Below are 15,408 nucleotides of genomic sequence, written 5' to 3' on the forward strand. Positions count from 1 at the left end.
CATCCATATGGTCGAATCCATAATCATCCACTAATAACGCATTTATTACATAAATATATTCTTATATAATATCTAATATTATATACAAACATGTTTGAAGTTTCTAGCAATTAAGCTCCTCTAAACCCTTTTAAACAAATGGATCGGAACAATTAAATAATTAATCAATCATATTAATCAATTAATTTAATTAGCGGGCATATTTAAATAAAATCAAATTTTAGTTAAATACCAAATTAGAGTCCAACTCTAATTTCAAATTATATTGCGATATTATTTAATTAAAATAAAATTTTAATTAAATATCAAAGTAGAGTCCAACCCTAATTTCAAAACTTAAGTCAGTTGAATTTAATTAAATAGCAATATTAGAGTCCAACTCTAATTCCAAGATTTTAGGATGAACTTGTTTAACTAAAATCAAATTTTAATTAAACAATATATTAGAGTCCAACTCAAAATAATAATAATAATAATAATAATAAATAAATCAGGGCAAGACAATTTAATTAAAATCAAATTTTAATTAAATGTGAAATTAGAATCCAATCCTAATTACAATAATATATTCTAGTGAATAATTAATTAAATCAAATTTTAATTAAGTTTCTAATTTTAATGAATTAATATTTTAATATATGATAACATTCCTAAATAAAATAAAATTCAATTTAGGGTCAAATTTAATATTTAAGTTAAAATAATATTTTAACAAAAATATAAAAGCCGTCAATTTTAAATAAATTTTTTACTTTGGGTTAAAATTAAAATTATAGGTCAAACTCATTTAAGATATAATTTTAAAACCATTTTAAAATTCAAATTCAAATCCATTTTAAAAATTTGCAATTTGACCCAATTAAAAATTTATTAACAGGGTCCTCAATCTCGAAAAGTGCATGACAAGCCCGTATTTAAAATTGCAATGTTGACCCCATTCCTATAATTGCAGACAGGGGCCCATAATTACTTTTATTGCAAAGGAAGCCCCCGCCTCCAAATCACCTCACACGAATATGAAACCCTAGGAAATCACCTTATCTTCTTTCATTGCGGCGCCAGTTATTATTAATCAGGGGTGGCGCGGGCAGCGACGGCTTCCTACTGCCTGTAGCAACTAGCAGTTACTGCAATAATCCAGTAGCGCGGCTATCCAAGCGCGCTGCTAGCCCTGCCGACGGCAACAATTGCCGCCAGCTCCACCGCCTACCCTAATTTTATTTTTTTTTAAATTCTGACAAAAAAAAATTTATTTTCTATCCAAAACAAAATTTGAAAATAGAATTAATTTTTCTTAATTGCTAGAAACAAGAAAAACAATTAACTTTTAATTGTTCCAAGATGCAAAAACAATTTCTAACAAACGCAAAGCAGTCTCTGATACCACTATTGGGAATCTACTTAATGTGCGCAGCGAAAATTAAAATAAATTTCGATTCTCACCAATAATCGTCTTTGTATTTGATAGAAATTGTGATAAAAGTGATACATTTTACGATCTGCAAACTCCTTTGCCTTATCTTTGTTCTAGCAACTTGGATCTGTCTCACACAGCTGTCCAATTGTCCAATCTCCAACGATGATCCACACAGAGAACAAAATTGTACTATTATAATTTTTTTTGTATTAGCAAGAATAATGAAAAATCACTACAATTTTGAAAACCCTAATCATATTTATATATGTTTGAACGGGCTTAGCCTGACCCGATTCAACATTTAATTAATCCATTTAATTAAATCTGGTCTGTGAATTAATTAATCCATTTAATCAATTCAAGCCTATAAATAAGCAACTCAATTAATTAATTTATCCAACACTTGTTAAATTAATTAATTGACAAATCACAATCTTCCAGTTCTCTTTCTGTGTGCTACCCATCAGGTTCCCGATCACGATACCAATGATGTGAAATATTATTTTGATCTAATCAAAATTTATAAATTAAAACACCCTTTTAATTTATCACCAATCACACTCACCGTCCCAAATTGACATTTAGCAATGTATCAGGGCAATACATGTGACGAAAAATGTCACGTGGTATGACAAAATCAAACTCGTTCGTTTACCGTGAAATTATAACCCATTCGTCAATATGATCCGATCAATTACGAGATATGGAAGTGTGTCAATCTCGATTATCGATCATATCTTTCACTCCACTATTAAGTCAATATAAGTCGAAAATTTCTTTTCGACTTATGAGTATACATTGATCAAAGATTTCGTTATCAACTTAATTGAATGAAACGCAGATCATAATCTTTTACTATGTAAGAGTGACGAATCCTCTTTTGGTCATTCACAACCTTCATATGATTCTTGACATATCCAAATGATGCCGTATTAGCGGCCCTTGACAGAGCAACATCCAACACCGTCAAAGTATGACCGTCCTCATATAGGGTACTATAACGACCTCAAGTCAAAAGGACCAATCCCACTACGAACGTTAGAAATTAATCAATGACACTCAGATAGTTATCTATGTGGAATCTTTCGGCTAGTCTCAAATATTTTGTTCTATAACAAAATATCCACGTGTTCATTTAAGTGTCACCACACTTTAACTTGTGAGATCAGCTATTTACTTCACAAGTAAGAAATGTCACACATGATAGTCTATCCGTAATAATGATATCCATATCTCGTTATTATTTACGACCATGGACGATTTAAGATTTAATCATATGTAATTTGTATCTCACAATCACAACTCCTTGTGATTAACAAATTACGAATATATGAATCTACGATATTAATAAAATAATAGATCTGTCATTAAATTTCATTAATTATATATCAAAAGTATTTATATCCAAGGTTGATTGGACCTAAGGCATTATACTTACACAATCCACCTCCCACACAACTGGCATCCAAGAATGCCGACCAGATCATGGTTTTACATCATTTACGTAATGGGTGTGGATCGATATCCCAAGAACACGCTGTGCTGATAAGTGCACTCCAGCATCTACTTCGAGGACTCTTCTGCAGTGAAATTATGAGTTAGGGAGGGAGAGGTTGTGGAGGCCGCATCTAACATCTTCCAACTGAAAATTTTAAAAAAATTATCGACAAAGATGAATTTTATTTATTGCACTTCAGATCCAAAAATAGTCATGACGATTTCGGTTGAGGATTCATAGGTCCCTTGTCCTTGATTTGCTTACATTGCTCATATATGAGTGCCTTGAAAAAAAGATCTTCCAACCCGAAATGAACAGATAAAGACCATCCCAGCTTATAAACTGTTCGATGCAAAGACGTGGTGTCACTAAAAAGAGTTTGTAGTTCATTATTGAAGATGACATTAAGTTCAGGGAAAGGAGAAAAAAGATGGGTGTGTAGTGATTTTTAATATATAGATATTTTAATTCTCAAAGGCTCATAATATAAATATATTTTGACATATTCTCTTTAAAGATGATATTGTTAATTACAGAAACAAAATTAAATGTCGCACTGCCATTATGATCCTTTCTAGGTGTAAATTGAATCAAAACCGATTCACTTTTCCAATGGTCCATTCATTTTTGTCTTCAAATGGTTTTAGGAATTATGAGGATATATGAATATAATGGTTGTTGCTAATCTTTAGCATGAGGTGTATGACTTTGTTAAATTGTGATACGCAGGACGTTTTAATATCGTACTAGATTTGTCTTTTTACTCTTCAAATAGACTTTGGTTGGTAAGTAACTAAGTAGGAATAGGTCGAGTGGAACTTGAACTTGACACGATTGATGAGCTTTATCAACTTTCAATTTGTTATGTGATATTTTATTACTTTAAGAAAATGATTTATTTAGATTCGTTATAATGTCAACCCAACCATTCTTGTTCTTAGGCAAGAATTAATTCGTTTTCATAACTTGTAGCAATTAATTTTTCCACTACCAAGAAAGCTAAATCCCTCTTCGCACCAAATTCTTCAATATGGCATCAGTTTCATTTTATTTTTTTTCAACTACAGTCAAGCTAATTTTCATAACTTGTAGCAATTAATTTTCTCCACTACCGAGAAAGTTAAATCCTCCTTTGCACCAAATTCTTCAAATATGGTATCAATTATTATTTTTTTCCCCTTAGTTGAAGACTACAGTTAAGCTAATTATTAATACTAGAAAATAAGTAACTAAGTTTTGGTTAAAATTTTTAATAAAGTTCACTTTGGAATTAAAAAATTAGAAACATTTTCTTGCTTTTCGAAATGTTACAATTTTCTAGTAGTTATCATTCCAACAGTAAATTCATTACACCATTAAATGCCTTTCCCGAAAATGATTCTTCTGTTGCTCACTAATCAAATCATTCTTCTTAACTAGCTTTGTATTCTTACCATATTTATTTGATTCATTAATGCATATATAGTTGGTGACTGTGTGCGTCTCTCTCAGTCTCTCTCTCTCTCTCAGTATGTGTGTGTGTATTCATACTACATCGGAAGGAAGGATCTTTGTTTTAATTAAGGTTTTTGTCTGTGTTTCGATGGCTTCAGTTGGTGGTGCAGCTTTGGAGCTTCTTGTCTCTATACTTCTGTGGATCAGTACATTTACTTCGTGTCAAGGTCTGTTACTTTTCATAATTCCTTCCACTTTATTTTCTTTCGTTAGGGACGCCTCGACTGCTTATGTTTTTCGTAGTCAGTCACAAGCCTTGACGTGAGTGGTGGCTAAAAAGCTATAAAAGTTGCTTTTACCTATTTGACAAGGTTTTTAAAAAGCCATAATCTATTCTCAAGACTAAAAATTTGCGTCTTCTATTTAGAAGAGTTCTTAAAGGAAGTCGACTTAAAATGATTTTCTCAAAAAGCTCTTTTATAAAAAAAAACACTTAAGAAGTAGTTCTTAAGCCTATTTGAATAATTTTCGGAAAGTGAACGTGACTTGTTAGAGAACCCTTCTACAAAAAGCAAAAGTAGAAGCAAGAGCGAAATAAATGGGTCCATAGAAACATGTTGTCTAGGAAGTAGCTAAAAAGCTACTTTTAATCACGATCAAGAAATATAGAGTGTGTGTGTATATATCGAAAAGTTTCCTAATAACATGTTGGAAAAAAATGAGTAAATGACTCACTTTTGACAAGATTTTCGGTGGGACCCGTTGGTCCAATTTGGAAGATCAAAGCTGATCATTGTTCTCCCCCATGAAAGCATCGAAACCATATATTTATTTGCCAAAATTGATGAATGGATGAATAAGAAATTGGAGCTCAAAGATGATTATTAGAAGATGGTTTATGTGGGAAAATAAAACTAGTCTTACATAGGAAAATGAAGAAAGTATTAATCACTTTAAATATGGCTATACATTGGAAAGGTGTAATCATATGTAGTATAGAGGCTCTCTCCACGTGCGCGCACAGGGGGTGCAAATCACGGACCGAAATTGCCTTCGGACCTTGAACTTGTGTGCGTATACGAATGTCAGACCGAACGAAGCAAAAATTGGTCATTTGGAGTGTCCATGTTTTGCAATTTTTTGCTTTCTTCAACTGACCTTTGAGTTTTCAAAAACTGTCAAAACTCCAACAGAAACTGAAGTGGCTCCAATGTTCATTGCGATGGAGTTATTGGACAGATTTATGTTATATTAAATCTCAATTTTCCAGCAATTTCATACACACGAAAAAATATCTCTGCCTCGCACCAGAAAATACTCGAGTTCTGTATAATTTTACAGCCTACATACTGCATAATTTTGTTCTGTCTACATATACATAATCTCTAGTCGTGGTGGTGATATTGTACGAGTACAAACTCAGTTCGTCGGAGTAGTTTTTGTGGTGCTCAGATTTTATGGATTTTACCGTCGTATTCTAGGAAACAGACGCTTGGATTAGACCTCAAGCACTTATGGTGAGGGAGCGAATCTGTTTTAAGAAAACTATGCTCGCACAGGCCTCAAGTTGAAATTTTATTTACATATCTAAAATTTATTCTTGCAAGTTATTTATTTATCTAACGATTTATATGTTTGCAATTTACTGGGTCCATATATTTTGCAGTTTACTTGGTTTTATAATTATGTTAGAAATAAAACTAAAAATAAAAAATATATATATCTGAATCTTCTTGCTAACAGTTGGTAAATGCAATTCGGTATATGTATGTTACATATGCGATTTCTCTATTGAAAAAAAAATTTGTGTTATTTTAATCAAAATAGTTTGTGCTAATTTTACGCATATACGGTGAGCTTCGTGCCAAATACAGTTGCCATATACGGTGAGCTGCACGGTCAAATATGGTAAGATGTAAATACGGTAAATTGCCTACAAATACGGGAAGCTGCATATACGGTATATTGCATATACGGTATGCTTAAAATCGGTATCTAAACTACATATACGGTATGCGATAATCCGATTTCATTAACACCACTATATTCCAACATAACATACAAATAACATGCAACTTACATAGTGCAAGCAAGGGGAATTATAGTAAATATGGATACCAATTCATCATAGCAGCAAGTTCATTCTAATCACCACCAGTCGATGGTGGAGAGGCCTACGACTATATAATAATAGGCGGTGGCATCGCCGGGTGTCCCTTGGCCGCCACCCTTTCAAAAAATTTTCGAAATGTTACAATTTTCTAGTAGTTATCATTCCAACAGTAAATTCATTACACCATTAAATGCCTTTCCCGAAAATGATTCTTCGGTTGCTCATCTAGCCCTTGATTGAGTCCCATTTTTGCTAAGAAAATGCATTTTTGAATAGTGTAATGATGTGAAATGTGTGGTTAAAAAATAAAGAAAAATTTTAGATTTTCGTGTAATATTATTTTATAGAAAAATGTGTAATTGAAATGATATCAAAACACTGTTTAAAAATGTATTTTTTCAAAAAAAATGGGGCTCAAACAAGGCCCTAATCAAATCATTCTTCTTAACTAGCTTTTTATTCTTACCATATTTATTTGATTCATTAATGCATATATAGTTGGTGACTCTATGCGTCTCTCTCAGTCTCTCTCTCTCAATATGTGTGTGTGTGTATTCATACTACATCGGAAGGAAGGATCTTTGTTTTAATTAAGGTTTTTGTCTGTGTTCCGATGGCTTCAGTTGGTGGTGCAGATTTGGAGCTTCTTGTGTCTATACTTCTGTGGATCAGTACATTTACTTCGTGTAAAGGTCTGTTACTTTTCATAATTCCTTCCACTTTATTTTTTTTCATTAGGGACACCTCGACTGCTTATGTTTTTCGTAGTCAGTCACAAGCCTTGACGTGGGTGGTGGCTAAAAAGCCAAAAGTTGCTTTTACCTATTTGACGAGGTTTTTAAAAAGCCATAATCTATTCTCGAGACTAAAAATTTGCATCTTCTATTTAGAAAAGTTTTTAAAGGAAGTCGACTTAAAATGATTTTCTCAGAAAGCTCTTGTATAAAAAAAAAAACACTTAAGAAGTAGTTCTTAAGCCTATTTGAATAATTTTCGAAAAGTGAGAGTGACTTGTTAGAGACCCTTCTACAAAAAGCACAAGTAGAAGCAAGAGCGAAATAAACGGGTCCATATAAAGAGTTGTCTAGGAAAGTAGCTAAAAAGCTACTTTTAATCACGATCAAGAAATATAGAGTGTGTGTGTATATATATCGAAAAGTTTCCTAATAACATGTTGGAAAAAATGAGTAAATGACTCACTTTTGGCAAGATTTTCGGTAGGATTCGTTGGTCCAATTTAGAAGATCAAAGTTGATCCTTGTTCTCCTCCGTGAGAGTATCGAAACCATATATTTATTTGCCAAAATTGATGACTGGATGAATGATGAATTGGAGCTCAAAGATGATTATTAGAAGATGGTTTATGTGAAAATAAAACTAGTCCTACACAGGAAAATAAAAAAAGTATTAACCACTTTAAATATGGTTATACATTGGAAATGTGTAATCATGTGTAACATAGAGGCTCTCTCCACGTGCGTGCGTAGGGGGGTGCAAAACACGGACTGAAATTGCCTTCGGACCTTGAACTTGAGTGCATATACGAATGTCGTACTGAACGAAGCAAAAATTGGCCATTTGGAGTGTCCACGTTTTGCAATTTTTTACTTTCTTCAACTGACCTTTGAGTTTCCAAAAAACTGTCAAAACTCCAGCAGAAACTGAAGTGGCTCTAATGTTTATTGCTATGGAGTTATTGGACAGATTTATGTTATACTAAATCTCAATTTTCTAGCAATTTCATACACACGAAAAAATCTCTCTGTCTCGTACCAAAAAATACTCGAGTTCTGTATAATTTTACGGTCTGCATACTGCATAATTTTGTTCTGTCTGCATATACATAATCTCTAGTCGTGGTGGTGATATTGTACGAATACAAACTCAGTTCGTCAGAGTAGTTTCTGTGGTGCTCAAATTCTACAGATTTTACTGTTGTATCTTTGAAAACAGACGCTCGGATTAGACCTCAAGCACTTATGCTGAGGGAGTAAATCTGCTTTAAAAAAACTGTGCTCGCACATGCCTCGAGTTGAAATTTTATTTACATATCTGTAATTTATTCTTGCAAGTTATTTATTTATCTAGCGATTTACACGTTTGCAATTTACTGGGTCCATATATTTTGCAGTTTACTTGATTTTATATTTATGTTAGAAATAAAAATAAAGATAATATATATATATATATACACACACACACACACACACATACGGTTTCTCTATTAAAAAAAAAAATTGTGTTATTTTAATAAAAATAGTTTGTGCTAATTTTACACATATACGGTGAGCTTCGTTGCTAAATACAAATGTCATATATGGTAAGCTGCACTGTCAAATATGGTAAGGTGCAAATGGGATAAGTTGTTTGTAAATACGGTAAGCTGTATATATGGTATGCTGAAAATCGGTATCTAAATTACATATACGATATGCAATAATCTGATTTGATTAACACCACTATATTCCAACATAACATGCAACTTACATAGTGCAAGCAAGGAGAAATATAGTAAATATGGATACCAATCCATCAGAGCAGCAAGTTCATTCTTATCACCACCAGTCGGTGGTGGAGAGGCCTACGACTATATAATAATAGGCGGTGGCACCGCCGGGTGTCCCTTGGCCGCCACCCTTTCAAAAAAATTCAGTGTTTTATTATTGGCAAGAGGTGGAACTCCTTTTGGTAATGTTAATGTGTCATTCATGCAAAACTTCCGCATCTCATTAGCTGACACATCACCAAAATCAGCATCACAAGTTTTCATTTCCACCGATGGAGTTTTTAATTCGAGAGCTCGAATCCTGGGTGGAGGTACTTGCATTAATGCTGGATTTTACTCCAAAGCAAGCTCAAGGTACAATTACCAAAATATCCCTAATAACTTTATCTCTTGTTTCTTCTTCAATTCTTTCGCAAGGCTAGCCCTAAAAATATTGAGACCCTAGACAACTTTTTATTATGAGGTCTTCTACATAATTTTTTATAAGCATTGCAAAATTAAATATTTAAATAAACAGCATGCTTTTATTTAAACTACTCGGTGTTGAACATGCATTGTACGTTATTTTGAAATACTTTATAAGTGGTATAAAAGTAATACTTGATATTAATTTGTTGAGAAGATATGATGAGTCTTTGAGAAAATAAAATTTAGGATAGAAATTTAAGAGAGAAAATTGTACTTTCAAAACTAAATTTTTATGGTTTAAATTTTTTGTGACAATGAAATTCTACAAATGTGCAATCTTTTTATACTACATTTAGTACATAAGAATTAATTACTAATTCATGAATTTAAATACTATAAAAAATCATAGATACATGAATAGAAATAAATTCATTTATAATAACTCAAAATTCATATAGATCAAGATTCATTGAATTTAGATTAATGTGAAAGTTGATTAATTGATAACACGAAATTTATACATGATAAGATTTTTGTAGTATTTATTACATATTGAAAAATGAAAAGTAAGGTATCATTGAAATAATTGAATTGTAATAAGATTTAATTCGTCAAAAAAAAATGATTCTCAAAGATTTTAAATATAAAAATAATTAGAGTAAATAGATTTTTTTTAGGCCCTATGTCATTGCCTTAGTGGCTTTAGCTCAGAGCCACCTCTGTTATTTTCAAGGCATATAGTAGTGTCGATTGGATAAAACCTAGGGATGGAAATGGAGTTAGCCCGAGGCGACCTTTCTAGTTTTTACCTCAGTTTGGGTTTTTCGAGAGGCCGTATGATACGGTATATGATTAAAATATCTCATTTTAATAACCTATTTAACTAATTATTTAATTTCAAAAGGTTTAGAGAAGAGGAAATTACAAAATTCCAGACATTTCAAGATCGCAGTACAAAAATTAGGTGAGAAAGTTTTTTATTCACAATTCAAGTATTGATTTCACTATTAATATTAATAATATTGATATAAAATATATCAGCCATATCTCATCCTAATCCAATTACAAACTCTAAAATTGAAATTCATTTCTCTCTTCTCACTCTCCCCACTTAACCCACACTTCCTACACCGCCGACCACTCCAGGAGATTGCCCGAGACCACCATTGCACCACGGCAATGAGTGCCGTTGTGCGAAGCAGATGCGGCGCACATCTCTCCCTTCTCATCTCTGTTCTCTTCCACTCCTCTCACACATGAACTGTTGTTGCCCCTTGGACAGTGTCGCCGACGAAGACTACTTATTCTCGCGAAGAGGCTGCTCATCATCGTGTGGCTCTGCATAGAATGGTGGTGAAGGATTTGATGATCTTGTTGGTGGGGTGGTGGTTGTGGTGTCTTACTGTTGGGACAGATGGTGATTTTAATAGGCAGCAGTGGTGCGGTTGTTGATTGGAGGTGGAGATGGTGGTGTTGGGTAGTTTGTTGGAGCAAGATGCAGTGGCGATGTATGTGGTGGTGTGATGGTGGTGGCGATGTGGATCTAGCTACGATTTTTGTGAGGTAGTGTAGGTAGATGTGTTGACGGTGGTGCTGACGGTTGGTGATGGCGGTGGCAGTGGTGTTGTGGTGCTGGCGACGGTCTCAAGGTGAGAGTGGTCACAAGTAGTGGTAGTTGTACTGTTGGTCGTGTGGTGTGTGATATGTGGTGTATGTGACCAATTATTTATTTATCTGTGACCAAGTATTAAATCGTGACTTTAAAATTTGATAACTGAAATATAATTTGTGACCAATTGATTTGAAAATTTGTGATCGATATATGAATTGTGACCTATAAAAATTTTAATATGTGACATCGAAATAATCAATGACTAATTAATTTGATAATATGTGATAAATAAATAAAGTATGATTTATAATTATGTGTATGTGACCATTGATTGTACAACTATAGTTTTATTATATTTATTTAATAAATATTTTAAATTAATTATATATATACTTGAATTTTTAATTTTTAATTGGTGTAAACTACACCTGAGTTTTAATTTTTTCCCTTCAGAGAAAGCAATGCAATGCCGACCCCGGCCCTTGTCCTGTTTCCATCGTTAAGTTAGTATTAATCTGCCTGGCCGGGGCACATGTGGCTCTGTCCATAAAGCAAATTTGCCCTAGTTAAAACATTTTACCCTATCATATACAATTATGTGTGTATTAAATGCGTCTTAGAAATTGAGGCTTGAAATGTTTGACTTCACAGTTACATTAAAAGAGTAGGGTGGGATGCAAAACTGGTGAATGAATCATATCGCTGGATTGAAAAGCAAATTGTTCAGAGGCCAAAACTTGCACCATGGCAGAAAGCATTGAAGGACAGTCTTTTAGAAAATGGCGTGTCTCCTTACAATGGATATACACTTGATCATGTACATGGAACCAAGGTTGGTGGCACAATTTTTGAAAGAAATGGCCTCCGCCACACCGTAGTGGAGCTACTTGCGTCGGCTAATCTGGATAAGCTTGACGTGTTGATACATGCTACAGTTCAAAAAATTGTGTTTGATTTAAATGGTATGATAAACAATTTATAGTATCTTTGGTATGTAATACTTGTCGGGAAACTTGGTTAGGTACTCCCTTATATAACACCTAATGGACCTTTCCTTTCTCGTCCATATTTGACTCGTGACTATGTGGGATTAGGCTACAAAAGGAAGTGTTTTCATAAATCTCTTCCTTGTGAGGATGGAAATTTGAACAATACTCGATAGTGCAACTAGCAAAATATCTTCATTTATATTGTCTAGTACTATACTGTACTGTCACAAACATTATTTGTAAAATGTTCTGTTGGAAATTGGTTTCCAAGTTAACAAAAATTGGTTAAAGCCCTGTTTGGCACCCATTTTTATCAAAATGCATTTTTCTCTCTTTTCTTTTCAACCACACATTCTTTATTAAAATAATATTACACGTAAATCAAAAACTTTTTCTTATTTTTCAACCACACATTTCCCATCAATTTACTATTCAAAAATGCATTTTCACATAAAAATTCCTACCAAACACCCTCTAAGTAAAAAATTGAAATCGAAAAGTGTGACTAACGGTCAACTTCGGCCAAATATTCGGACTTGATCCGATGGTCAAATTACGAAAGTAAATAGGCCAACTTGTTCTACTCATCGAGTAGATGTTCGGAGTATATTTGAACATTAGAAACCAATTTCAAGTGAATGAGAAATTGCGGTCCAAAAGTTGAAGGAAGTAAACGAAAAATAAAATAAAATTGTGATTTCGGAAAGCTAGCGAAAGTGAACTGTTGCTTCTATTCGAAAGAATGTGTGGTTTGGCCCACACCACTTCACTTGCACCCCTTCTTCATCTATAAATAGGACCATTTGGACGTCCTTTAAAAAAATACCACCTCATATTTTGCATTGAACACTCTTCTTCTTTTGCAAAATCTTTCCTCTTCTTGCATAAAATTCCTTTGTAGAGAGGAAATTTTGTCGGTTCGCCGGTTCTTGTGGTGTGAAGTGCTACTACCACAAGATTAAAAATTCGTTGTATCTTGGGAGACAAGTGCCGTCAACCGTGAGCACCGTAGTAGGGCGATATTGTCTTAAGATTGTTGGTAACAGGCTTATTTGTGAGCGGTAAAGATGGTTGTTTGTGAGCGTAGTTTAAATCACAAATTTATGAAATGGAAATGTAGTACAAAACCACAAAGCCAAATAAGAAAAATAAAATAAGGAGGAGTAGAAAACGAAGATCAAATCTGAGGCAAGTGATAACACTTTCTCCTTAAGACAATATTACCAACATGTTCATTGCAGGGAAAAAACCAAGGACAATTGGAGTGATCTTTAAAGATGAAAATGGGATGCAACATCAAGCAGTTCTTTCAAAGGAGTCCGGAAGTGAAGTTATACTGTCGTCTGGTGCGATTGGAAGCCCTCAACTGCTACTGCTAACTGATGGGTAAAAGTTGTGATAGAATATCACTTTTTCACTCAAATAAACAAACTTTCATAAATCTCACAACATATATTTCATACAATAGAACTATTTTCTCTCGACAACTCTCTTATACAAACCTTACAATTTCTTTTCTACCCGATAGTTTACAATACATAACAATACATCTATTTATAGGAAAAAAACTAAAAAGAGTTCAAGTTGATCAAGTAGTTTCCTTAACCTCCTTTAGTAAAAGAAGTCAATTGAGGCAAGTAACTTTATCCCATATCCTTTGATAGAAGGAGGGTTCAAGATGCTCAAGTAACTTCCACCTCCTTTAGAAGAAGAGTTCAAAATGGTTACGTAACTTCTTTAAAAACTCTTGGCCAATGACGAGCTTTTCCTTTACCGTCTAAAATTCTTCTATCCAATTAAAACTTTTGCTTAATCAAGTTACATTTTGACTAAGTCATCATCTTGATATCTTTGAGCTTCTTTTTATTTCTAAAGTTCACTTGGTCAAGTTTACATTACTTTCAACACTAACTGGAATTGGACTGAAATCCCATCTCTAAAAGTTGATCATTTCTGTGGTTCTTGATAACGAGTTTGTTGGGAAAGGCATGTCTGATAATCCCATGAACTTGATTTATGTTCCCACTAGTCTGCCCGTTGAGCAATCTCTGGTACAGACTGTAGGAATTACCAAGATGGGAGTGTACATTGAGGCTAGCAGTGGATTTGGACAATCCTCAGGTAGCATTCATTGGGACCATGGACTTGTTACAGCTGAGGTGAGTAGAAATTCATATGTGGGCATATGGCTATATTGGATAGGACATGATAGTACAATGTGCTATATTTTAAATACTTTTTTTTTTAGTATTGTCCAATATTATAAAATCCACTAGATGAAACAAGCCAAAAATGTGAGATTGTTTGGGTGGGGTGGCAAGGGGGCATTAGGCCCCACTTCTTGAGGGTTCCGAGGGAGAGCCCATAAGTAAGATTCTAACGTGTTTTGGATTCCTATTTAAGACATTCTATACACGTGGTAGATGGTCCTTATATTTCCTCACATATAGGCCAAGCGACAATTAAAAGTGAACTACTGTAAATCATTGTGTTTGTTCTTGTATGTTTCTAATTTCTTTTATGCTTTGAAATTTGGGCTAAATTCCTAACGTAGATATATCGTCTTCTTGTTATGTGATCAGATATGGCAATTGTTTACCATTCATCCAGAGCAAAGAACACATGAAGCAATCCAATCCTACAAGAAAAGAAAAAGAAATCTCCTACATGAAGCATTTATGGGAGGGTTTCGTTTTAGAAAAAGTTGCGAGGCCTCTATCCACCGGCCACCTTAATCTTGTCAAAACAAATGTTGATGATAATCCCTCAATCACCTTCAACTACTTCAGCCATCCGTCTGATCTACAAAGATGTGTCGATGGCGTACGACACGTAGAGAAGATATCGAGATCAAAACATTTCAAGAACTACATGGAATGTGACGGCGAAATGGTCGAGAAGCTGCTGAACATGAGTGTTCAGGCTAATGTTAATCTTGTACCTAAGGATACCAACGATACAGAATCCTTGGAACAGTTTTGTAAGTACACTGTTAACCCAATTTGGCACTACCATGGAGGATGCCATGTGGGCAAGGTGGTGGGACCCGATTATCTCGTTCTTCGAGTTGAGAGGCTCCGTGTTATTGATGGTTCAACGTTCACGAAATCGCCTGGGACTAATCCTCAAGCCACAGTGATGATGATGGGCAGGTAAGATCACAATATTCTTTTTTCACTATGCTAAAATAAGTGCTTGAAAGTTGTTTTCTTGGAAAAGCAAGTTTTCTTTACAGAAAAAGTAACTTTGAAAATTATATTTAGCAAAATAAGTAAAAATTTTGACTTATACAAATGCAGGTTCATGGGAATGAAAATATTGAGAGAGAGAGATTGGGAAGAGCAGCTGGAGCATAGAGGGTCAGTTTGTATTTGTATAGGAAAACTTATCTTTTCATATTAATTATATATTAATTCTAAGCTATGAATTAT

The 15,408-nt window shown here is 33.8% G+C and overlaps 1 pseudogene; it reads left to right on the top strand.

Annotated features, from left to right (window-relative positions):
• Positions 1-4,497: 4,497 nt before the first annotated feature.
• Positions 4,498-15,408, top strand: part of LOC111405047 — an 11,975-nt pseudogene continuing 1,064 nt past the window's right edge.

The sequence above is a fragment of the Olea europaea genome, chromosome 12, assembly GCF_002742605.1.
Source record: "Olea europaea var. sylvestris chromosome 12, O_europaea_v1, whole genome shotgun sequence".
Taxonomy (NCBI): domain Eukaryota; kingdom Viridiplantae; phylum Streptophyta; class Magnoliopsida; order Lamiales; family Oleaceae; genus Olea; species Olea europaea.